Source organism: Notolepis coatsorum (genome assembly GCF_963971535.1).
Source record: "Notolepis coatsorum genome assembly, chromosome: 8".
Classification (NCBI taxonomy): Eukaryota; Metazoa; Chordata; class Actinopteri; order Aulopiformes; family Paralepididae; genus Notolepis; species Notolepis coatsorum.
Window position 1 is genome coordinate 133,924,362 of NC_140172.1, and position 19,577 is coordinate 133,943,938.

A 19,577-nucleotide genomic window follows, 5' to 3' on the forward strand; every position below is an offset into this window, starting at 1 on the left:
ATCCATGTGAGTACTGTCGTGGAATCTGACCACAAGATTGTTTTGTGCACCGGAATGGTGAGTTCACGTTGGATTAACGTGGCTAGATGCGCTCCTGCTAGGGCTGCGCAGAGCTCTAGACGCGGGATAGATTGTTGCTTTCGTGGGGCTATTCTTGAGCGAGCCAGGATGAAAGCAGTGTGTATCTTTCCTCCCTTCTCTTGGGCACGCAAGTAGGCCACCGATCCATAGGCTACTTCGGAGGCGTCGCTGAAGACGTGTAGATCAATCTTGCATGTCTCTAGCCTCACTGTGGATGGGAAGTAGCTGCGGCGTATATTGACGCCTGGGAGTGAGCGGAGTTCCGTCTCCCACTCTCTCCATGTGGAGGCGAGGTGTGCGGGTATTGGGTCGTCCCAGCCCTGGTCCTTGTCCCATAGTGCTCGTACAATCATCTTTGCCCTGGTGGTGTAAGGTAGAATACATCCCAACGGGTCATATTGTCTGGCGAGTGTTCTGTACACACTCCGTCTGGTGGTCGGTGTCGCCGTCGACCTTCCCTGCTCTGGAGTCAGGGGTTTGTGTCTATAGTGGAGCGAGTCTGTTTTGAAGCGCCAGACTAGTCCTAGTGTCATTTCTTGGGCTTCTCCTGGGATGGTCGCCATCCAGGTCTCGCTGCTGGCAGCCTTGTCCGCGGGGGAGAGGCTGCGCAATACGTGCGGGTCACTGCTGGCCCACTGCCTGAGATCAAAGCCGCCTTTGATCAGGGAGGCGCGTAGCTTGATTAGGAGAGCCTCGGCTTCTTCTTGAGTCGAAACGCTTTGTAAACAGTTGTCCACGTAGAAACTGTTCTTCACACTGTGTCGGACCTCTTCATCTGCTGCTGGGTCCTCTGCGACGTGTTTCTGTAGTGCAAATGTAGCACAGCACGGGCTGCATGTGGTTCCGAAGGGGAGTACTTCCCACTGGTAGATGGCTGGGTTCTCATCTCCGATCCTCTCTCTCCATAGGAACCGCAGCAGGGGCTTGTCCTCCTCCACTAGTCTCACCTGCAGGAACATCCCTTTGATATCCCCGCTGATAGCCACCTTGTCCTGGCGGAAGCGCAGTAGCACGCCCAGTAGGGAGGGGCCGAGTGTGGGGCCGGGCAAGAGCTCTTTATTCAGATTTTGGGATCCGATCTGGTAGCTGCAGTTAAACACAATGCGATCCTTGCCGTTGTGGTGGACCTTGTGATGCGGCACGTACCATGATTCGGTCGTCTGATCGGCCTCTTTAATGTCAATCTTTGTCACGTGTCCCGCTGTGATTAGCTTCTCAATCTCAGCGCGGTACACATTCTCTTGAGCGGGGTCTTTGGCTAGGCGCCGCTCTGTGTTCAATAGATAGCGCTCCGTGGCGTCTTTCTTTGCGTGAAAGGTGGGCATTCCCTCTCGCCTCAGGAGTGGAGTTGCGTATCTCATCACTCCGCCGACTGTGACTCTCTTTGTCCCTTGCTCGAGTAGGTTGATGGCGTAAATGTCTTCTTTAGAACGAATATCTTTCTTTTCGTTCTTAAAGGGCATTGTCTCTAGTGTCCATAGCCTCTCGACATGCTGCAGGAGAGTGGTGTCTTCTTCTGTCGTTCTGGAGTGGAGGCAGCTAGTGGCTGCTGTTCGGTTGAGAGATTTAGCGAGGGGGCCTTGTAGTGTCCACCCTAGGCGGGTCTCGACTGCTGCAGGACAGCCTCGGGGGCCTGTATGGACCCGGTCAATCGGGACTATGAGTTCTGCATGGTCGGAGCCTATCAGCAGGGTCGGGGTGGCGCCGTCTATGAGCGGGATAGGTAGTTGACGCAGGTGCACATATTTATCCATCAGCTTGACGATGGGGTAGGTGTACTGCGATAGTCCTATTTCTTGGCTGGTGAAAGCATTTGTAATCCTATACCGTCGCTCTGGCTGCCCGCTTGCTGCGATAGTGAAGGAGACATTCTCGCCCTTTATCGTCTTTAAATCTCTTCTTATTGTCCGAATCGTCATTTGGTTCTCGCTCCCCCGCAGTCCCAGCTGGGCCGCAGCGGACGCGAGCAGAAGGGTCTTCTCTGACCCGTCATCAAGGACGGCGTAAGTGTCCATGACTTTATCTTGGTAGCTCAATGTCACACGGACTACCTTTAAGAGCACTTGGGCGCCGCTGCTGCTGGCGGGGTCAATGTACATGACACTTGCCTTGGTGCCGCTCGATGGTGCAGGTGTAGGCCGTCTTCTGTTACTGTCGTGTAGTATATCTAGATGGGCTCCGTCACACCGACTGCACCTTTTCTTTAGGCGGCATTCGGCTGCCATGTGACTGCGCGCACATCGGTAACAGCGCCTGTTGGACTTTATCCATTGACTCACTTCTTCTGCATTCATCTTTGTGAACAGGTCACATTGTGACAGCCAGTGTTCTTTCTCACAGTAGGGGCACACCATCTTCCACTTCTCTTTTCTCGAGGGGGTACTGTGGCTCTTACTGCTCGGTACTGACTCTGATTGGTGCATGACAGTCACCGATCTTCTTCCATCATTTATTCTCCTGGGTCCCTCTCTGGAGCTTGGCGTGCTCCGCCCGAACGTATCCAGTCGTAAGCTGCTGACTTCTCTCGCCAGGAAGTCGGCTAGATCAAGGAGGGATGGTTCGGGGCCGTTAGGATCCCGGTAGTCTCTCTGCCGCCTAAAACGCTCTTGTCTTGCGGGTGGCAGCTTCTCCAAAATCCTCTCGACGTTGGAGTTGGCGTATAGCTCATGCATGCCCTTTTCCCGTTGCGCTCCCAGCATCCCTACCAGGGACTGCACTTTGATTGACAGGTCGTCTAGTGAGCGATTGTCTGTTGCTGGGGGTAGGCGATCAATATGCCTTATCTCTTGGATTACGTAATCCCATATACGTCCATATCTCTGGTCCAGCGCTGCTAGGGCCGCGGTGTATGGGGTTGTAGAGGTGGCATAGGCTAGCGCTATATTGTGCGCTCGCGGTACTTTCAGGTGCTTCAGTAATATTGCATACTTGTGACGTTCATCAGCGACATCCACCATCATTGTCTCTAAGCACATCCGGAGCTCCGTGTACTGTGCTCGATTCTCATAGGTGAAGTCTGGAAACGACGGCGTGGCAATGTATGACGCCGTGGATGGCTGATACATCGGCGAGCGTTGGGGGAGAGACCTCCTAGGCGAGTCTCCTCTTGCGCCTCTCTGTGGGCTGGTACCGACAGGGTACCATGGCCCGCTGGTCCAGGTGCTATTCCTCGGGGCTGGTCGTGCGTCGTGCTCACCCGTGAATAGAGTCGGGGGTCTGTAGCGCAGCGCCGCGGGGGTATAGCCTGGGCTGTACTGGACCTCCTGGTCCGGTGGAGTACTGTGCTGTCGTCGGGCTTGGTTCTCCTCCTCTCCCTCTTCTTCTTCTATCAGGTCCTCTAGATCCTGTAGTCGTTTATTTAGCTTCTCCGCAGTGTATGCCGCTCCTTCCTTGTAGCTGGGTCTCGCTTGGACCGGTCTGGGAAGGGGGTCTGCGGGGGGTATAGGCTTGGTCTGTTGGTCAAGTTCAGGGTCGCTTGCTCGGTTAGGAGACGCTGCCCTTGACTGTTGTCTCGACGAGTTCCTTGAACCCCTGGCGGAGGGAGAGGGTGTTGCCTTGAGGATCAGCTGCTCCATTAGCTGCGCTTGTAACTTGTCGCACTCGACTTCGCGCTTGGTGAGATCTGCTTCTCTTTGGGCACCGGCAGCGGCGCGCTGGGCGTCGGCCCGGTCTCTTGCCATATTCTCTTCCGTCTGAAGGCGTCTCATCTCCAGGCGTATGCGCTCTTCTTCGCTCCGTTGCTGTGCTTGGAGTCGATCGCGTTCGCCCTGAAGTCGATCGCGTTCACCCTGAAGTCGATCGCGTTCGGTAGAGGCTGTCAGGCTGACGAGGAACGCCTGTTGTAGCATCCTCTCCGCTTCGCTGGGGGAAGACGGTTGTAGAGGTGAGCCGCTCCTGGGTGAGCCGCTCGTGGGGGAGTCCTGGAGCTCTATTTCCTCGGCGCTCTCCTCCTCTTCTTCCGTGCAGAGTTCTCTCTCTGTAGGGTTGTCTTCCTCCCGGGGCTGGTCGGGGACTACTTCTTCGGTATTGGCGGGGGGTAAAGGCATGTCAGCTCCCTCCTGGTCCCCACCGTGAGCTTGGTCAGTTACATTAGAACCCACTAGGGCCTCTGTGGTCGGGGAAACCTGGTCGTTAAGGTCAGACATAATTTTACTTTCTACTTTTACCGCGTTTACCGTTTGTCGAAGGCTAGGTAGTTGACTGACAGCGTAATCCTCTAAGTACTGAGGTGGCTGTCGTCTGCGCTGCTGGCGTTCTACGTTAGGAGGACCGTTTCGTGGAGTGTTCATCATAGGCCATTTTAATATTAATAACACTATATTAATATTACACTAGTTACCCTCCGGCTCGAAGGACCAATTGTAACTGAGGGGTACAATTCCCTGACTGTATTGATAAGTATGGTATCATTAAACCACTACCTCTTGTACTTTAACTTCTGGCCATCCAGTACATGATATAGATATGATGAACACTTTCCCACCTGATGAAACGAAGTCCACACAAATGTATAAATCGAATATTTTATATAGCAAAGGGTATATACAACGTTCACTTAATGACATTTATGATTTGAAATGCACTTGTATGGCAAATGAGTATTCGTAGGTAAATCAACATTGAATGTCCAATCTCTGGTTACGCAGGGAGCAAATATACAACCTGGTTCTTTAGGGAACTATAGCGATGGTACTTAAATGATTATAGCTGGATACACTAAGGGGGGGGGGGGGTCCCGCTGGTTGTAAGACAGTAGGGGGGGGGTTAGAAGAGCCGCTGGCGGTATCCCATCTGGCCGACGATTTCTTGGGAGAATTCAGAGTCCTGAACACGATGCCCACAGAACCTCGGTCCGCAGATGAATACAGCTGGACCCTCTGGTGGACGGTAGCTGCCGGTCCACAGATGAAGAGACGTGAGGCGACCTCACTCGGGGTAGAGCGCCGTCTCACCTGGACTCCTCTCCGGGGGGTAGTTCCAACACTCAGCAGTGTTGGCCGTTATCCATGGAATAATCAAAGCACCCAAAGCATGTAGATAATCCAAGCCGTGGAAGGCTCGCCGTCGTCCGGGTAAAGTAATCCAATGTACAGGTCCACTCGTCCTGGCCCGGAGCTCCTCGGATGCAAGCACCACACGTGGTCTGCCCAGCCTGGTTAAGACTCCAGATAACGTCAGGAACGATGGGGGTGCTGCTCACTTTATAACTCTAACCGAACGATGCACCATACATAATAGACTATTATTAACTTAATAGAATTATACAACGGCATGCAAATTTCTCGATTCTGATTGGCTGAAACAGTCATTTTACACGTCTTTATTGGCAACAATCCACGCTGCTGGCCCAGGACCCGCCCACAACCGACCCACATCACATCACTCCGCCGGATCACAAGAAGGTGGCCAATAATATTTACAAATGGATATGTTAATGGCGACTAAACGACTAAATATCAAGCGATTCTGTCACAGCGAATGTCTTAGTCGTTTAAACAATGTTGGATGATGTAATTGATGGGTCTTGACTCAATCTAGAACAAAAGAAAAATCGCGGATTGATTGATAGATTAATTGATTGATTTAAATTTCTTCCTTCCTACTTTCTACTGACTGCAGCGTTCTCTCTCACTTGACGCTGGCGTACCCACAAACACACACACACACATACACACACACACACACACACACACACACACACACACACGCACACACATACACACACACGCACACACACACTGTGACACACACACACACACACACACGCACACACACACACACACACACACTCCTGTCTGCAACAGCGGGGGAGTCAGACTGAGAGAGAAGCAGCGCTGTTTTAAGTGAGCATGGTCTATTGAATTGATTGATTGGTTGATTGCTAATTTTATTACTGTACCCCTGGTTTCCAACTGGTTAAGTTTAGGCTAAAAGAAATAAATAAAAAAATAGGGCGAAGAAAACGTTTTTTTCCTATAGGGCAAAGAAAACGTTTTAATTTGTTTTACCTACTTTATAATTGTGTGTATTGAGCCGTATTGTATTGTACCCATTCTGCATCTGGTAATAAAATTTTCAATCAATCATTCCAATAATACACAGTTGGATGTGTTAGTTGGTTGGATGCACTTCAAGCTGCTTCCACATGAGGCAACTTCTCTCAATCATTCCAATAATACACAGTTGGATGTGTTAGTTTGGTTGGATGCACTTCAAGCTGCTTCCACATGGAGTTGTGGGAACTACTTTTTCTGGCGGATGGTTTTTTCAATAAATCTTCGATTAATGTGTGTTTATTGTATAGAAATAAGGTTGGATGAATCTGGCAGTTGTATAAAAGCTTTACACCACGTGCAGTCGTGATTTGTGACCAATAAACCATGCCTAGGGGGGTCTAACGACCCTCGGCTGCGCCTCGGGCCTAACAACCACCCCTAGGCATGGTTTATTGGTCACAAACCACTCCTGCGTGTGATGTAATGCTTAAATACGTCCCACTCGACGGTATAGTGCCAAACTATGACAATTCAACTATTAATCCACACGATATCTCAATGCCTATTCTGAGGCCAAGTAGGCCTTACTGCACCACACGTGCGTCGTGGGTGAGGCTTTGCGTCTGTTACTTAGTTGGAGGGTAAGAACTAATGGACTAAAAGGAAGTTCTACTTTACTTGCGCCCTATATGCGCTGTGAACAAATAGTACCATTCGTATTTCGCCAGACGTATTCCTACGCGGAACCGGGCTTGCCACGACATGTTGGGCGGCACGATTGAACTTGAACCAAGGGGCATGGCTGCTGGCGCCAGGTTCTCGTCCAATGGTAGAATGAAACTATTATGGGCTGTTAGTAGACTAAAGGGATATTCAGTGCATATTGTACAGGGAATATACAGGGGATATCAAACGATATACAAATACTATTAAATATATATCCATAAATAAATATATATATTCGGTTTAATCTGATCCTTCACAACAGTAGTAGTAGTAGTAGTAGTAGTAGTAGTAGTAGTAGTAGTAGTAAAAGTAGTAGTAGCAGTAGTAGTAGTAGTAGTAGTAGTAGTAGTAGTAGTAGTAGTAGTAGACAGTAGTAGTAGTAGTAGTAGACTAGTAGTAGTAGTAGTAGTAGTAGTAGTAGTAGTAGTAGTAGTAGTAGTAGTAGTAGTAGTAGTAGTAGTAGTAGTAGCACACTCTCCATTTCCCCACGTGGAATGCACCTGATTAGATAAATGACATGCTGGTGCTCTAGTGCGACACCTAGTGGCTGAAGATTATCTATAGCACCTTTAATCCTTTACCTTATTATTACAATAGGGCCTGTGATGGTGTGGTAGATTTCATCCTAAAATGGCCACCATTCTCCATGTGGTCAAGTTCCTGACCTTACATGGTATACATTACATTTTAAATATAATTTTCTTTGTATTGATAGTGTAAAGATTTTAATATAAAACTGTTTTCCTCTGGTTGGGTTGAGCTTGATGGACTCCATCTAATGTGAAAAAGCAACACGTAAACAATGTAAACGAATGTCAGAACTTGCCTGCTTTTGAACCTGGCTCCTCCAAAGGCCTAAATGATGTCACTTCCTCTTTGTGATGTCACTTAAAGCAACAGTAGATTATTTGTAGACGAGTGTGATGTAAGACAAATTGAGGGACGAACACAAATCAATCATTGTTTTTAATTATTATTTAACTATTATTTTAATAGATATATCTTAACGGGGACACATATAGGCCTACTCCTGAAAATAATAAAGGTTTGATAAATAAATATAAAAATAATTGATTGATTAACTTTATTAACAGATTGCAGAATGGGTACAATACAGTACAGCTCAATACACACAATTGTTAATTAAGGGGATGCAGACCAGAGAAAGACTTTCATCTTGTTTACATCAGGGTCCCCTATTTTCAATTCATCATAACATATATGACATACATGACATACAGGTAGACAGTACTGTTAAATCTAGACATTTATGACATACCAGATCTACAAATATACAGTACTGTTTATGAGTACAAAAATAGTCTAAAAAGAGAGTATATAGATTTGAGGGGGAAGAAACTGTACATTTGAGGAGGCTGGGTAGGTGGGGTGGGTGGGTAACTACATTGGAGGTGGTTGGGTGGGGGGGGGGGAATTGTACATTGGAGGGGGTTGGGTTTGGACATTTACCTGCCGTAGGTGCTCTTTGAGAGTGGTTTTGAAGGTGGGTAGGGATTCAGCAGAAATTGGTGATATGTCATATGATATGATATGGGGCGACAGTGGCTCGGGAGGTAGAGCAGTCGTCTGGCAATCCGGAGGTTCCCGGTTCGATTCCCGCTCCTCCTGGGCAGCGTGTCGATGTGTCCTTGAGCAAGACACTTATCCCCTAATTGCTCCCGATGAGCAGGTTGGCACTTTGCATGGTTGCCTCCGCAGTCGGTGTGTGAATGTGTGAGTGAATGGGTAAAATGTGAGTAACAAATTGTAAAGCGCTTTGGATAAAAGCGCTATATAAAAAAGCAGCCATTTACCATTTACCATGTCATGTTGGTCAATACGGACTTGTGAAAATGGCCTTGTACTAATGGAAAATGATTAAAAATAGTATGTTTCTCTTTAAGAATAGTATTTTCTCATATATCGTGTGAACAAGAACACTTGGATTAATAGCGTTAAGCTTTGGGAACACACTTTATAAATACTATTTCATGAATTCTTCACTACACCGAGACGCACATGAGGTTGATTCTACGTCGAGACAGTTCTTCTCTCGTCTGGACAAATAGGCGTTAGCCTTTCACTACACATCGACTTTCCCCTCAAGGTCAGGCCGACGTGTCTGAACAGAGGCAGACAGACCAACGAGCTGTCATCACAGAAACCCGTCCCGTACAGAGAGACACCAGGATGCTGACAGCACAGTCTGCCTGTGACCAATGTGACCCAGGCTGTCACCAGTAGTAGCAGCAGCAGCAATAGTACAGTAGTAGTAATAAGTAGTAGTGGTGGTAGTAGTAGTAGTAGTAGTAGTAGTAGTAGTAGTAGTAGTAGTAGTAGTAGTAGTAGTAGTAGTAGTAGTAGTAGTAGTAGTAGTAGTAGTAGTAGTAGTAGTAACAGTGGTGGTGGTAATAGTAGCAGTGGTGGTGGTAGTAGTAGTAATGGTGGTGGTAGTAGTAGTAGTAATAATAGCAGTAGTAGTAATACTAGTAGTAGTAGTAGTAGTGATAGTAGTAATAATAGTAGTAGTAGTAGTAGTATTAGTGTGAGTGAATGGGTAAAATGTATGCAGCCATTTACCATTTAGTAGTAGTAGTAGCAGTAGTAGCAGTGGTGGTAGTATAGTAGTAGTAGCAGTAGTGGCAGTAGTAGTAATAATAGTAGTAGTAGTTATAAGGGCCTAACTTGACTAAACAAAAACAATAAATCTATAAAGCCCTGAGGAGGCTGAAAACCGGCTAGAACATATAGTTGACGCGTCTGTGGCTCGTGCTGGATACTCGTCTGGTTGAAATATAGAATGTCCACAAGGTCTGTTGTAATAATAATAATATACCCCCAATGGGTTTATTTACCAAACAATAATTACCAATACAATATGCACAATTTGCATGTAATATATAAAGTGAACGATACTACCTTGCACAACAAAACATTACTATCTACAAACAAAACGAATTCACCAAACAACGGCAACGGTCGAAAACGTAAGGTTATCCTATATAACCCTAGTTATATGAGTATAGCGAGCGCTCTGCTCTATTGGAACTATCCCTTTATCCACTCTAATAATGAATAACTTTCTCCACATGCACACACCTATTTACCTCCGCCTGGCCACACCCACATCCGCTCCTATATAAGCGGGTTGTGGCCACACCATCAGCTCCTTCCCAAGTCTTTCACCACCGAAGGCAAAGACCATGGGGTCCTCAGTGAGTCAGAGCAGAGTGCTCGCTATACTCATATAACTAGGGTTATAGGATAACCTTACGTTATAGATCGTATAGCTTTACGCTCTGCTCTATTGGAACACAGGAGCTGAGCAGAGCGAAAAGCTCGACAGATGTACCCGCTGAGGCCAGTCGGATCCGACTGTGCGAAGAGGGCTTAGCACCTCAAACGCACAGGGTGAGCAGACCGTGGGACTTACCTTCGTTCAGAAGGACCCGCGACCACTAAGGCGCGCATCCTACATGCCACCAGGGAACGGACAGGAAGAAAAACACCCCTGTCACAGCCCCCAACATCACAGGGTCGAAGGTCAAGAACCCAACCCAGTGGCAAGGCTGCAGCAGCGGAGGAGGTCCCAGCCCTAGGACAACCTGAGGGCTAGGACCCACTGAAAAAAGGGGGCCTAGTGAGGCCAACGAGGCCGCAGCATCGGGACCCCACCAGACGGTCACTGGTGACACCACCCCCCACATCGCGAGCGTATCGGACAGGGCTCAAATCAAGAGCAGGCCCTTCCCCCCTTGACACGCCGCTCTGAAGCACTCTTCAAGAGGCTACCCCCCCACAACACTGCGGGGCCAGTCGGCGTGCCGGGGAGACAACCCCCAAGGAGGTTGATCCCTCAATCCAGGCAACAGGCCCCAAGAGCAGAACTCGACCTGTGCCTGGAGCACTGCGGACTAGACAGGCGCCTAAAGGGTCTACTGTGAGAACAGTATCCCGGCGGAAGGGGTGTTCGGTATGCTGTGCACCATGTCATAACCTCCACAAACCCGACCCCCCAATCCAGTGGGGTCGAGGTTCAAAGAAGAGGCTGACGCAATTGGCAGATGTCATGAAAGATGCGGGGGCATACTCTCGGGCAGACGGGGTCAAGCCCGGCCTCAACCCGAGAGTTGACTCTGCTACCAACACACCGGAGAACCAACCACCCCCCTATGTTTGGTTTAACAGGAGGCAGTTGTTCCCTTAACCCACAAAGAAAACTCAGAAACATAACTGCGTGTATACACAGGCTATACAAGCAGCACAAGTGTTTCAGTTTTCAAAGGGTTAACCCAGGCCAACAGGTCGACGAGAACGAGTTCGGACCTGGGTCCGGCGGACCGGGACCTACACAGGGATGCCTAGAGGAGTTGACAACAACCGCCCCGACAGCCCCCTCCCAGCCCCGTCCTAGCAGGGAGGGAGGGGTGAAACAAATGGAGAGGGACCAAGCCCCCTAACACAGCGCAAGGTACAACACAGTATGGACCAAGCACGTCACTGTTAAGGGCAACCCGTGGTGGCATACATACGATACACACATCCACGACATCAATCCCCGCAACGCCCGGCCCGACCCGGCATTTCCCCCCCGGAAAAGCACAAAGTCCTTCAGGGTACCAGAACAGCAGATCTGCGCCCCGGCGGACAACAGGTTAACTGACCTGGTCCGGCTCGACCAGAACCAGTCCCGCGTCCTAGTCACGCCGCCATCCCCAGTCCTAAGAGGGGGGTAGGTACGCGTGTCGATCCAAAACATCACAGAGGGCGCCACCAAGACGGTCAGTACGCGAATGCACTGCTCCTGGTGGCCCACCTCATGGGCGTGAGACCCCTCCGCCAATGTTTTGATCTACTCCGTCATCTCCCCCCGGAAATCCACGTGAGCCGTCGAGTCTAACCTAGTGCACTGGCGCTCGGTAGAGATAAAATCTCCTTCCCAGCCGCCCGCATAGAAAACGCTGTTTCTATGAATTGGGCAACCAAGGTGCGCCAGCCATAAAGTGGTTCCGAAACATATCGATGGCGAATTCTAATAAGAAACACCAGACAACGTTTCCTCCATGCTGTCTGGGACGAGCAGCAGGAAGCCAGCCTATAAGACACAGACACGGGTCTCATATGACACGTCTGAGGGTAAAACCCTGTCAATTCTGCTCTTTACATAAGAGGGGCAGACAGAAGTTCCCCCAGAGAGACCTCTACGTGAGTAACAATTGAAAAAGATACATGTAATAATAATTGGGCCAAGTGACCAACGGCCCAATACACACTTTAATAGAGAGCAGAGCAGAAAACAAACAATTTTCGAATGCATCGCATCATCCAACTTTGACAATGACAGCGGTCTGCCGCACAGAGCCTGAAAACTCACGGATGTCTCATGGCCAATAGGAAAAACGCGCCCAGTGACGTATTCCATGGCCGGGGGGAAATCCTGTGACCCACCCATCCTAACATGGAGTAGAAAACTGCACTCTCCCTAAGCAAGAGCACAACCCCAGCAGTAGCTGAGGGATTACACCGTATCCCCAAAAATATAGTGAATCAACACACGTTTTGTAAACAAAATCCAGCCAGTTGTGGACTCAGCCATGTTGTCTAAACGTTACATGAACACACACACAACTTCTCATCATACAACAAAAAAAACAGTTAATTTTTACTCACATAAAAAACAAAGCTGTTTTTAGGTAGAGAGAAAGACATAAGCCTTGGCCAATGCTAGAACCTAAGCTATACAAGATAGCGACCAAGACCATTTTCACACAGCAAACGTCGTATCTCCAAATGCAGTGAAGTAACATGTTTTGTTAAACAAAGACATTGTTATTAACCAAAACATTCGGGAGGGGGAGGAAGGAATGTCCGGGGGTAATGTCAGGGGTAATGTCCAACGGACATCTTACCTGCACCTCGTACGCAGGACGAAATGGCCGCAAACACAGGTTGGTCTACCATGTTGATGAGGCCTCTCGCTGGCAGGGCCAGAAGCGGCGACGGCTGGAGCCTCGCTCCGGAGCGATGCCCCCCTCCTGCGGCCGGTCATGGCGCAGGCCCGACGACATCTTCTGCCAGAGATGACGCCGTAGTCAGAGTGCCAGGGCCCGCTACCTCCTCACGGCTAGGGCCAATGGTTGTAGCATAAGCTAACAGCTAACTCCAGGCTAACTGATAGCATCAAGCTAACGTTTCCAACCGAGCGTAGCCGCCAGCTAACGACTTAGCCTAGCAGCTAACTGGCTAACAGTTAGCTTCTACCGGCTATCGATAGCCACTAGCTAACGCAGTAGCAAGCTACTCTGAAGCTGTATAACGTGAGAAATAGCGATACAGGCCAACACTTCTGACAGCTGCTGTCTTTTCTTCTTTTTATCCGAAGAAAAAAGGGAAAAAGGCAACACACGTCCCTCTCACAGAACAGTGTTTACCAGACACAGCGGCATCGGCAGTAAGCCCCGTTGTACGCGGGCTGCAGTCGACTTGAGCTCGGAGATATTCTCATAATGAAACACCAAACTCACATCCCTTGTGCCGGGTGTTTTCGTCTTGAAAAACGGGGCCAGCGCGGTGGCAGAGGGTATCCGTTTTCCAGAGACCCGGGGAATTGAACCGCAGACTCTGAATCACGGCCCCAGGAAAACAAAGCTACGACTTCACTGAGGAGGAGCACTGTGTTATCATGGGGCATCAAACTAGAACCCCCTCCACGCCGCTATAAGGGGCAACGAAGGGATTCTAGCCTGGAGCCGACCTTCGCAAGCTGCACACATGCAGTTGTGCCCTCACAACTGACACACCCGAGGCTCGCGTCGCAAAAACATCACCCGCCCACACAGCTCTCACACAGCCGACCGCCTCCCGAGGCATAGTATCCAGCTGCAGAGCCGGAGACAACGCCGGCGGGGATTTCTCAGCAATGCGCACCCCAATGCGAAGCGCCGGTGGAGGTCAGAATGATCATCATCTTCTAGACTCTCCGGTGGTGAAGACATTATCGCATTATTTTCTTGAAAAATAGTGAGAGAGAAAACAAAGATACAATGTCAATGCAGCTCCTCTTCTCTTCAACAAACTACTTTGGCACTAAGCTTAAAATGGTGTATTACAGACACTTTCGTGGTGAAAGTAGGGAAGGAGCTGATGGTGTGGCCACGACCCCGCTTATATAGGAGCGGATGTGGGTGTGGCCAGGTGGAGGTAAATAGGTGTGTGCATGTGGAGAAAGTTATTCATTATTAGAGTGGATATAGGGATAGTTCCAATAGAGCAGAGCGTAAAGCTATACGATCTATAACTGTTGGCTCTCTGCCGGTAACCAAAACACACCTGCCTGTCATCAGTCCCATTACCCACCCTACTGGTGAGCAACGGGAACTGATGCCATAAACCCAATGTCAGGCATGGCTGTATACAAACAGAAATCAACAGAAATACAAAACAAATACATAACATATAACATTATGGCAATACAACCTCTAATAATGTCGGTTTTGGCTTCTACAGTAGTACTATTTTTTAAATAAAAGTATTATGTACCTTAGATACCATGTACAGTATGTATATATATATATATATATATATGTGCTTCATTACATGTATATAATAATTCCAAGTATTCGCCTGTTCTATTCTCCATCCATCTATCCTGCATTGCAACATTATATTATCACCGACATCCAGTTGGGGGATCCCCCTTTGAGCCCATCTGAGGTTTCTCTCCGTCCCGTACATCTGAGGTTTCTCTGCGTCCCGTACATCTGAGGTTTCTCTGCGTCCCGTACATCTGAGGTTTCTCTGCATCCCGTACCGACGCTGACAGAAAGACCCGTCACCAGGATGCGGACGGCAGCGTCTGCCTGTGAGGAATGTGACCCGGGCTGGACGACAGCCGAGGCTGTGCAGCCGGCGAGGGCAGAGAGACACACATCTGCTGTCTTCCCTGATCACAGCCCTTGTTATGTCAATGAATAGGACATCCTGGTGTCTCCGCGAGCCTGAAGGCACATGTGTTTGTAACATCCTGGGGTTTAAATCCGGCTGGTGACCTTTTCCTCCTCGCTCCGCCGCCTGTCCGTCTCTCGCCGTCCAGCTCCGGGGACACGCCTCAGGCCCTCTGGGTGTTATAGATACATAATATGGGTGTGTGTGTTAGATGGAGAACATGATAGGAATACATTATTAACCCCATAATATCTTGAAATGCGGTTGTGTGTAACTCAGAGGAAATAGGTGTAATGGTTTGTACTAGAGCCAGAACCCAGATGCAGACACAAACAGGCAGAGACGATGACGAATCAGAGAAAACCCAAACAGCCGGTATATTTATTGTATAAAGGGAGAATACGGTAACAAGGTTCTCAGACAGTCCAGGGAGTCAGACAAGCGGGGGGTCGTGGCCGGGGTCAGACAAGCTGGATGTAGCCAATTACTTAAACAGTTTCTTCACAAACATAGCCACAACACTGGTAAACAAACTACCCTCCCACTCAGGGCAGTATGGGGTAGAACACATAGTAGCATACTACAAGAACCTAGGGGTCCACAAAGACGACTTCAAACTGGAAATGGTAACAACAGATGAGGTACTCAAAAAACTGAGTGCCCTCCAACCTAACAAGGCCACTGGCCATGACAACATCCCCTCCAAATTCCTCAGAGACTCAGCAGCCGCCATCACCCCAGTCATCACACACATAATAAACCTCTCCATAAAACAGGGACACGTCCCCAAGGACTTCAAAATTGCGAGAGTAACACCCCTGCACAAAAAAGGCAGTAAATTAGACCCTGGCAACTACCGCCCTGTTTCTATCCTAACCTCCATCTCGAAAGTCATGGAAAAAATTGTATACGAACAGGTCGAAAAATACCTTGCGGAAAAAAATCTAATCTACGAATTCCAATCTGGCTTCAGAACATCCCACTCCACTGACACATGCCTTCTCTATTTAAACGACCACATCAAACAAGAGGTGGACGCGGGCAAATACTGCGGCATGGTCATGCTGGACCTACAAAAGGCCTTCGACACTGTCAATCACACCATTCTGATTGACAAGCTAAAAACAATTGGTTTTGATAGTCTATCAGTGAGCTGGATGCAATCCTACCTGGAGGGGAGAGAGCAGATGGTGGAGGTAAACGGTACCCTATCCCCCCCCTCACAGTGAGCTGTGGTGTTCCACAAGGAAGCATACTAGGTCCGCTACTGTTCCTAATTTATGCAAATGACATGTCGTCAGCTTGTGACTGCAACTTGTTCCTGCGGACGACTCAGCCCTGCTGGTCTCTGACAAGAACAAGTTACAGGTTGAAAAAACCCTCAGCTCAGAACTAGGCAAAATCTGCATATGGCTCGCTGATAACAAACTATCATTACACATGGGCAAAACAGAGTCCATTCTCTTCGGTTCAAATAACAAACTCAGCAAGACCGACGGCTTCTCAGTTACAGTGGGTGACAATATTGTCACAAGGAAAGAAGATATTACCTACCTGGGTTCCATCCTAGAGGCAAATCTTTCCTGTGACAAAATGTAATGTAATAAAAAAAGTCAACCAACGAACACGATTCTTGTACCGGATCTCCTCACTGGTAAACAAGAATACCCTGAAGACTCTGGCAGGAGCACTCATTCAAGGATACTACGACTATGCATGCACCTCATGGTACCAAAGCACCTCAAAGGCGCTAAAAACTAAATTACAAACATCTCAAAACAAACTGGTCAGACTACTGCTTGACCTTACTCCTAGAACCCACCTCACCCCTGCCCACTTTGACAACCTAGGATGGCTTAGAGTAGACGACAGAGTACAGCAACTTGCAATGGGCCTGGTCTACAAGATACACTACACGACCAAGGTACCCATGTACATGTCAAAATACTTCCCAAAGGTCAGTGAATACCACGATCACAACACCAGAGGGAGCTCCACAAATCATGTTAAACCCAGATTCGGCTCAAACAAGGGACTAAACACGTTTCGCAATTATGCCACATCAATGTGGAACGCCCTACCCAAAGCTGTAAAGGAATGTGAATCACTACCCACTTTCAAAAACACTCTCAAAAAACACCTACGGGAGACTGCAATTCTCAACTGGCCCCTGTAAATGTCCTAACACAACCCCCCCCAATGTACAGTAAATGACCAAGTATGGTTTTGTCAATATTCCAATGTACAGTTTTGCTTGTTCAGTTGTACAGTGTCCCCCACCCACTCCTCCTAACCAACCCCCCCCCCCCCCCCCCCCCCAACCTCCTCCAATGTACAGTTTCTATGTCAAATGTATATACTCTCTTTTCTGGACTCTTTTCGTATCACAAACAGTACTGTATTTGCAAATCTGGTATGTCATAAATGTATAGATGTAGCAGTACTGTCTATCTGTATGTCATATATGTTATGATGAATTGAAAATGGGGGACCCTGATGTAAACAAGACGAAAGTCTTTCTCTGGTCTGCATCCCCTTAACAATTGTATGTATTGAGCTGTACTGTACTGTACCCATTCTGCAATCTGTTAATACAATTTTCAATCAATCAATCATGTCTAGAACCAACAGGGTCTCTGAAATGGTCTCTTCAGTTGCAACATTTAAACACTAGAGGGAGGAGTTGTACAAATCCAGACCATAATATTTTACAGTATGAACCCAGCTCTAATGTGTACTCAGGCTGTCACTGTATACATTTATATATTTACTACATATATATATCCATATCTGGCTGAATACACCTGCATATAATCCACCTGTATACCTATTATACACCTGCATATATCCCATACAACTCTGAATGATAACATGTACAATATATATATATATATATTTTTACATATCTGTAGACTAGATACTATATATATATATATCACTTACCTTCACTTACTAGTTACGCTGCTGGACAGTATGACTTACTAATACCATAGTGTCTTTATACCTGTATCACTGTACATATTAATACTAGAACTCTGTACCTACATCTGATTAGCACTATTACTCAGTAGTACTAATTTATATATTTTATATCCAGTTTAATCATCTGTACATTGTATATTACTACTGTACTTAACAGTTACATTTGCACTCTGGTTGGATGCCAAACCTGTGCTGCATGATGACAATAGATTTGAATCTAATCTAATCTAATCTCAACTAATCTATTCTAAACTAATCTAATCTAATTTGATTGATTGATTGAAAACTTTATTAACAGATTGCAGAATGGGTACAATACAGTACGGCTCAATACAAACAATTGTTAAGGGGATGCAGACCAGAGAAAGACTTTCGTTTTGTTTACATCAGGGTCCCCCATTTTCAATTAATCAAGACATTTATGACATACATGACATACAGATATACAGTACTGTTTTATCAAGACATTTATGACATACAAGACGTAAAAATATACAGTACTGTTTAAGAGAAAGAGATCATAAAAGAATATATATACATTCGATATAATCTGAAGCCAGATTGGAATTCGTAGATTTGATTTTTTTCCGCGAGGTACTTTTCGACCTGTTCATAGAATTTTTTTTCCATGACTTTCGAGATGGAGGAAAGAATAGAAACAGGGCGGTAGTTGCCTGGGTCTAATTTGCTTCCCTTTTTGTGCAGGGGGGTTACTCTTGCAATTTTGAAGTATTTGGGTATGTGTCCCTGTTTTATGGAGAGGTTTATTATGTGTGTGATGACTGGGGTGACTGCAGCTGCTGAGTGCTGAGTCTCTGAGGAATTTGGAGGGGATATTGTCATGGCCAGTGGCCTTGTTAGGTTGGAGGGCGCTCAGTTTTTTGAGTACCTCAGCTGTTGTTACCATTTCTAGTTCGAAATCGTCTTTGCGGATCCCTGTTTAACATGCGGTTAACAAACAGCACGTTAAACATCAATAAAACAGAAACATACAATTACTCTATCTATTCTATTTCACTCTTTTATCATTATGTGTTGTCAGATGTGTCCTAGCGAGACAACATACTCTTATTTTACGTTCTATTCTAGATGAGAACTATTTATTACACTGCACTATTGAATTATTTTAATCTGTCTATTCTATTTGACTCTTTTGTCATTATGTGTGTAGACCAGCATGGGTTTGGGTCCCTGTGATCATAAATCACAAAAGCTAAAGCTGAAAGGATACTGTGGGTTCGAGTCCCTGTGATCATAAATCACAAAAGCTGAAAGGATGAGTATCAGTGATAATCAACCCGTAAACAAAGAGGCCTATTAAGATGTTAAATCCTAATATGAAAAACTGTGATTTAATGTTCTATGCCTTACCTTGACTATTGTCTATTTTGCTGATATCTATTTTATACTTATTTTATGTCTACATTTTTTGTTGTAAATGTTGTGCTCATTTTATGCATCTGAAGCACTTTGAGCTGCAATTATTGTATGAAAGGTGCTATACAAATAAAGTTTATTATTATTAAAAATGTTATACAGGAAACATAAATCTATGGTTTTAATAGCTTTCCTATTATTAGACTACATGAATGGTGTAACGTATTGTTTGATTTTCTTTTCACAAATGAAAAAGGAAGATTTACGATTAGAAAACTTAGATCTATGAATATGAGACTTTTCACATACTCAAATACAATTGATGATATAGTATTGCTTTGCTTTGGTAGAAGTGCGGCACGGTGGTGTAGTGGTTAACACTGTCGCCTCACAGCAAGAAGGTCCAGGGTTCGATTCCCGCTTGGGGACCAGGTTTCCGCATTGCCAGTTACCCAGGTGGGGTATCTCCCA